Raw genomic sequence first — 8,021 nt, 5'->3', positions numbered from 1 at the left:
TAATCAGTAAGATGAAAGTAAAGAAAAACATAATAAGAACTAACATTATTACATTTATGTGTAAAAATCGTTTGTTTGAATCGCCATACAAGTAAATAGAAAGTGTGAATGCACATACACTCTGTCAAGAATAAATTATATTGTCGTAAAATATAAGCACTTCCCCAGACGGAGAATTGAACCCCGATCTGCATTTCAATTCAATTCAATTTAAAACTTTATTTTCAGCGTCACAATTTACAATATGTAAAAAAAACATATGAGCAATTATCAATCCGAAGAAGTAGTAGATGTAACAATACAATCTTAAAAAAACTAATGATCTAAGTATGGACAGAGACAGAGATAACATGCTATCTACATCACTGGTATGGATAGGAAGTGACAGAAATATATTATAATATTAATTAAAATGTATTAAGTTAATTGAAAGGTTGTTGAAATTTAAGTTGTAAAGAAAGGAAGAAAACAAACGTAATGTATTTCAGGAACAGTAACATGTTTCAGCCTAAGTAATCTGTATTGAAATTGTTTCTTTTTTAACTGTTCCTGAAATACATTACGTTTGTTTTCTTCTTTTCTTTACAACTTAAATTTTAACAACCCTTATATATATATATTAACTAATATCTATATAACAAGGAAATGGAATAAATTGTACGCAACATATTTTTCATAAACTGAGTATATTTATTTATTTATTTATTTCATTTCATTTCTTGTTGCATTTAAATCCTGAATTCTTTACTTTCAAATATAACCAATTGAAATATGAATTTTACTTTCAACGGTATGATTCTTTTTGTAATAACAAAACGTTATGTGCGCAATGTATACTAGGAACATTATGTTCTGTATTTATTTCAGATATGAGAGGAATGCATTTTAAAGCAATGCAATACACATTAAAGGTATTTCATGTTCGTTCTATTCTTTTGATAAATACTTAAAGATGGAAGGGTAATAAAACATTTAACAATATGTTGCTAATTAAATGAAAGCCGTCTCTAATTGTTTTGTTGGTGGAAGTCAGTTGGCCGACGTTAATTATCGTATTACTTACAGAACCGAACAGAACTTTTATAACTTACAGAATTTGAGCGGAAGTGTATATGTTATTGAGATAAAATTGTCTTTGCATTAAGTCTTTCATGTGTTAAAGATAAGATTAATAATATTATAGCCTAGTGCCACACTTAAATTTGGGAGATCATAAACAGGGCTTTTCAATTTTGATGAAAATTGTTCAAATATGTATGTTAACACAATTTAAACACTCTGTGTTGTACAAGCAGAACAGGCAGATAACAATCCACATTGTCATTTTCAGACCATGAAAATGAAGTAATTGAATTATTCGTGTATATCTTATTAGTAATGTTAACTATCATACGATATGTTTTTACAGTATTTCAAAGATTTAAAAAAAACAAAACAACATCTTGATGTATTTATAACAAACGCGATTTTTATGTCTCAATTTTTGAAATTTTGTATTATATTGTGTTTCCTAATTTTTCCTTACTTTTTTCTCGTTTGTTACAATTATTGTGAAGTAAAAGAATGCGCCCGAACAATAAAATATAGCTGTGAAAGATTTGAAAATATTCACCAAATTACCACTCGTTGTGTTCAGATATTCATACACCTAATAAAATCAGCAAGGAACAATTCAAATTATGTACGTGAACACAAAAGTTTTAATCGGATGTTTTTTATTATTACTATATGGTTTTAAGATTAATTAGTTGTCTATAATTAGGACCGGCGACAGTTATCCAATATTTTGCAACAGTTACACAAAATTATAACAAGGTAATCTAAATACAGGAATGTACTAGAGTATTAGTACAGCAAGATAATAATGAGAGAAAAATATCTCTTTCATATCTAGTCTTAAGTTTACATAGAATATAATACACACTTTTTGTTGGGTTGGTAAAAGCCAAACATTTACATGCATCGTATAAAATAAAGTTTTACCTTACCTTAGTTTACAAGAGATAACTTAGATAACTATCACTATTGCTATCAATAGGAGTCTATATTTGTACTGATTTGCAATGTAAGACCGGAATATCTTCAGTCTTACATTAGAACTATACATCTATATTTCATATGACCGAACGATGATGATAGGTATGTCAGAATCGATTAACTTTACTAATTTAAAAGTAATGCAAATACATAAGATATAGTTCGTTTCATTATACTCTTTGTACATTGTTTAATTCACAATTGATGTTGCAAGCATGCAAATTTATTATAATTCTGATTAAACGAACAACGAATGGATAAAAAACAATGAACAAGAACACTAGAGTGAAATAGTATTTTCTCATGTACTTACGACGAAAACTATCAATAATATTTATAATAAAATTTCTGTTTTATGATATAAAAGACATTTACACATATGTTTTTCCCCTAAAGAATGTCATAGCATATGCAATTCGTCTTTTCTTGTCTTGGCAGTGATGCAAGTCATTACCACTTAAGTTTTCTGCTATTTCAGTGAGGGTGACAAAATTATAAAAAAATTAAAAAAGTATATTTTCTGTATTTGATTAAGGGGAGATCCCTGAAAATCAATGAAAACAGCAACACATATTTGGCAATTGCAGACTCTGTGTTTTTTGTTTAGTTTTCAGTTTAATATAATACGTACCTTCCCTAGCACCGGCTTACTCTTTATTCAATCCTCAACACTAAAATTTTTTGAATCAATTATCACAAAGGACCTGTTCAATATAAAAACAGTGCGAATTAACGCTAGACAACTTTGTGACTACTACCTACTCTGTAAGTATTTTGGGAAAATAGATGTAAAGAGTAAATTCTAAGAGGTGGTAATTCCGATTTTACAAACAAAAATCAATTTTCCAACATCTGATAAAATTCATTAGTGTTATTGTTTAATATTTATGTGCATATATCACTTGCTCTGTTGAGTTTCTAAATAATCTAATTGTTCGTTTCAAACATCGGATTCTCACAATTTTAATACTAGTGGTTGGAGTTGGGAGATATATGGTATGCAAGCAAAAGGTGTCTCATATGTCAGAAATGGCCGGTCCTTTCAGTAGGTGTGACACTATAAAAAAGAATACCTTTACCTTTACCTCTTACTATTGCCTCTATTGAATAGCCTTCTATTTCACAAAAGAAAGATAATTGTTTATGAATGAGGTTAGGTGTTCTACCTTTCTATGTATAATTTTTTAATTATATGCGCATTTAATAATGATTTAGATTTATTTGGAAAGCAGTTAATGAAGCTGAAATAAAGACACTTAATTTTTGGATAAAAAATTATAAAGTTGCTTCATAAACTTAATGCACTGAATATCATATTAATTTTATCAATTTAGTAAAATACAGCTATTAAGATAATTACACGTCTACTTGAATTTTATTTCTTATCAATTATACGAGTTACACAATTACACAATTATTTAAAGTTGCATGCGAATATAATGCTGCTATTAAAGTCTTTATGATAAACAGTTTTTATTGAAACTTTAGATTTGATTAGAAAGATTAAGAACATAGAAAGTCAAGGTTTCTTGAACATCTTTTTAGATGAATGTTGTTTTAAATATGTTGTTCTTATAGCGTTTAAAATTGTCGTTCAATAGTTCTACCTTTTGACATGTCAAAGACATTTATTAGTGAGATCTTAAATGGATCAGACCAACGTAAATCTTTCTCGGAATATGACTTGTTAATTATTTTGTTTGCAACTGTTATGTAAATATCCGTCTGTCAATGCATTCCGTGTCTTGTAATTTTAAACGTGAATGATATACAATGTACAATCGACTTTAAAGGTAAGTAAAATTTTATATAAAGTTGACAATCAAGGATATACTTAGTTGCACTCAACATATAACGAAATTGTCTGTAAATTAATTATTGTATTTTACTATTTTATAGACAAAACTGCTCTCAGACGATAAATTATACTTCTTCACAGCAGTGTTATATGCAGTAATGATATATGATTGATTTTTATTAAATTATAGAACGACACCAACGTTTTAACATATGGACATACTAGTTCATAAATGGGCATTATAAATATATGCGTTTTACTACAGCATGTACTTGTGTTTCAGTCCATTATCGTATTCGGATAACTGATGTATTCAAAACACCGCAATACAAATTGTTAAAATGAATCTGCAAGATACAAATAAAGGATTTCATACTTTATTCGTTGACAATGAATATTATATTGGGTTCAGTTGACTAAACATCATACAAATTATACGAGTATATTTAAAAGGAAACTCGGCCCGTTATTATCATTTCAATAAACTACTTCTTTACTTGATCAATGATTGATACTTTTAATATGAAAATCTATTAATTAAATTTGAGATTTTTAAAGAATTCAACTTTAATTTTGTTTAATAGATTATTTTATTATGTTTTATAATTTTCGAAACAAAATGTGTGCATGATATTTACTTAATATACAAAAATACCGTGGGTTTTCATCATATAACAATGAAAATGTTGTCGTTAAAAGTAAGCACCTCCCCGACGGGGAATTGAACCCCGGTCTCCAGCGTGACAGGCGGAGATACTCACCACTATACTATCGAGGATTGCTTGCTTGAATATACAAGTAATAACGTAAAAATAGGAAAGAATACAATAGAATATATAGAAATTCTATATTTCTGCATGTCTATGCAAATGTTCTTATTTTTGTCTTTAATTTTATGTATTTTGTCATCCTATGTTGAAGTAACACCATATCGTGATCTAAAATAAAGTAAAGCTGATATTTTGAACGTAGAAGCACTTGTGACGATAGGTTCAAAAGCATATCACCAATGTGTTTTTACAAATAAGCGAATTTTGAAGCAAGAGAAAGGCTGTTTTTTATCTATTACATTTGTTAAAAAATATTGTACCACTAATTACTACAGTAGATTAAATGGTCAATGGTTACGTGAATGAAATATCACCTACATGTGCAAGAATAAAAAATGAACTGAGCAACTTGATATCAGTATTGAAGAAGGAATCCGAAAAATCAAACAAATCACTACCCGCATCGTCTCTAACAGTAGAAAATAATATGAGACAAAAGGCAAAACAGAAAAGTTAATTATGCAATCATATTGTATATAGGAATATCTGCTAGATACGGATTTTAAAGTGTTATGTGTGTTTATTCAAGCTGCAACACTTTGTCGGGGGAAATAAAATAAAGGAACCTCCCCGACGGGGAATTGAACCCCGGTCTCCCGCGTGACAGGCGGGGATACTCACCACTATACTATCGAGGATTGCGATAAGTAGATGTATAAAAGTGGTATATGATCCATAATATACTGTAAAGTATAGATAGATTATCATTAAGATAAAGGTCCAATATACTAACCACTACACTACAGCTGTCGCTGCGTTTTGGCCTTATATATTTAACTTACTTTAAACCTTACTGTGACGTTATCACTTTTATTACCATAGCGGCGAGCATTTTTCTATGTATAATTTTTCCCGCTCATAACTTCCCTTCTTATGACTTATATATGTATTTGTTGGGGTATTATATTATAACTCAGTTTATGAAAAAGTATGTTGCATACAATTTCAATCTATTCCATTTCTTTGTTGCATTTAAATCATGAATACTTTATTTTCAAGTAAAATGAAATATAAAATTTTCTTTCAACGGTATTATTCTTGTTGTAATAGCAACGTTTAATGTGCGCAATTTATACTATGTACATTTTGTTCTGTATTTATTTCATATATGCGAGGAACGCATTTAAAGCAATGGAATACTCATTAAAGGTATTTCATACTCGTTACCATACTTGTATATTCTTTTGATATATATACTAAAAGATGGAATGGTAATAAAACATTAAACAGTATGTTGCTAGCCTGTTATTGTTTTGTAGGTGGAAGTCAGATGGTCGACGTTAATTACCTTATTACTTACAGAGTTTGAGCGGAAATGTTTATGTAATTGAGATAAAATTGTCTTTGCATTATTATCTGGGAACAAAGTGATCCCTCGGAAGCATTAATCACAACAAAATTGCATAAAAATTGCAGACTCGGTTTGATTTATTCTTAACATGAGGGACAATTAATAAATGAAACATCCCTCACGACCCCTAACACCAGCTTAAGTCTTACATATGTTCAAGATAAATAGATAATATTATAGCCCAGTGCCACACTAAAATTGAGGAGATTATAAATGAAGTATATATGTTAACACAATTTAATCAACATGTGTTGTACAGGTAGATAACAATACACGTCATCATTTTCAGGCAATAATATTGTGTTAGTGATTTAATTATTTGTGTAAGTCATCTATATTTCATATGGTGGAATGATGTTCTACAATTTGCTATTATAAACCATATGACCATATTTTGCATATTTTTACAACGTTCACTATACATTAACTGAAAGCTTACTACTGTTTCAAGAAAATGTTGATAATTCCATAACCTTTATTTGTTACACTTAGATGAAAAAAAGTTTTTAGGTAAGTATGTTAGAATCGATTAATTTTACTAAAGTTATGTAAAAACATAATATTGTAAATACATAATATATAGTTCGTTTCATTATACTCTGTGTGTATTGTTTAATACACACTTGTTGTTGCAAACATGCAAATTTTATAAGATTCTGATTAATCGAACAACGAACGGATAAAAAACAATGAACTAGAACACTACAATGAAATAGTATTTTCGCTACATTTAATTAAATTTATGTTTTATGATACAAAAAGACATTTACACAAATGCTTTTTCTAAAGAATGTCATAGTATATGCATTTCGTCGTTTTTTGTCTTGGCAAAGGATGCAAATGATAACAATACCTCTGAAGGTTTCTGCTATTTCATTTAAGGTGTCAAAAATATCAAAATTCAAGAAATTAATTTTTTCTGTATTTGATTAAGAGAAAATCCCTGGAAATCAATGAAAACAGCAAACAATAGTTGGCAATTGCAGACTCGAATGGTTTAGTCTTTTCGTGAGATATAATATAATGTGCACCTTCCCTTACGCTCCCTAGCACCGGTTTAATCTTTATTTAATTTTCAACACTAAAATGTTTTGAATCAATTATCACAAAGTACCTGGAAAACTATGTTATATGCGCATTTAGTAATTATTAAGATTTAGATGGAAAGCAGTTAATAAAGCTAAAATAAAGACACTTAATTTGTTCATATAACATTATAAAGTTGCTTCATAAACTTAATGCACTGAATATCATAAAAATTTTATCAATTTAGTAAAATACAGCTATTAAGATAATTACACGTCTACTTGAATTTTATTTCGTTATCAATTATACGAGTTATTACCAAATAATTTAAAGTTGCATGTAAATATAATGCTGCTATTAAAGAGTTTATGACTGCAATTCTAATTTTGATTAGAAAGTTGAAATACTTAGAAAGTCAAGGTTTCTGGTACATCTTTCAACAACAAACAACAACAACAATTACTTTTATTAATATCAGATTACAGACATGTAATAACATGATTCATTTAGTTTTATATTGAAATGATGAATGTATTTTTAAATATGGAGTTCTCATGGCCGTTGTCGTTTGAGAGAAAGAAAGAAACAAAAAAAGAACAAAGAAAGAAACAAAGAAAGTAAGAAACAAAGAAAGAGAGAAAAAGAAAGAAAGAAAGAAAGAAAGAAAGAAAGAAAGTAAGAAAAAAAGAAAATTATTGTTATTATTATTATTATTATTATTATTATTATTATTATTAAATGTATTTTAACATTAACGGTCAATCCAACAATATTAAAACACGTACGATTAGTTACGTTTTTAATTGCTAAAGTGGGGGAACCAATAATAAATAAGATTTAACGTCGGGCAACATGATAATTATCATATCAATACTAACAGTAAAATCATGAGATAAAAGTCGAAAACACGAACAGTTAATTCACGAAATTCAACATCAAAGACTGCCTAAATTTTCTCAAAAGTATGTTGGTTAAAGTT

At 28.4% G+C, this 8,021-nt stretch overlaps 2 non-coding genes across 2 annotated transcripts; both read right to left on the bottom strand.

Annotated features, from left to right (window-relative positions):
• Positions 1-4,541: 4,541 nt before the first annotated feature.
• Trnad-guc (transfer RNA aspartic acid (anticodon GUC)) lies at positions 4,542-4,613 on the bottom strand. Its single transcript has one exon. It is a non-coding gene; the product is annotated as a tRNA-Asp (tRNA).
• A 618-nt stretch (positions 4,614-5,231) lies between these two features.
• Positions 5,232-5,303, bottom strand: Trnad-guc (transfer RNA aspartic acid (anticodon GUC)). The gene has a single exon. It is a non-coding gene; the product is annotated as a tRNA-Asp (tRNA).
• Between the last annotated feature and the right edge of the window lie 2,718 nt (positions 5,304-8,021).

Source organism: Ruditapes philippinarum, unplaced genomic scaffold (assembly GCF_026571515.1).
Source record: "Ruditapes philippinarum isolate M1 unplaced genomic scaffold, ASM2657151v2 ctg2887_1_1_1_1, whole genome shotgun sequence".
NCBI lineage: Eukaryota > Metazoa > Mollusca > Bivalvia > Venerida > Veneridae > Ruditapes > Ruditapes philippinarum.
The sequence above is the reverse complement of the archived record's forward strand: the minus strand, read 5'-3'. Positions and strand labels throughout refer to the sequence as shown.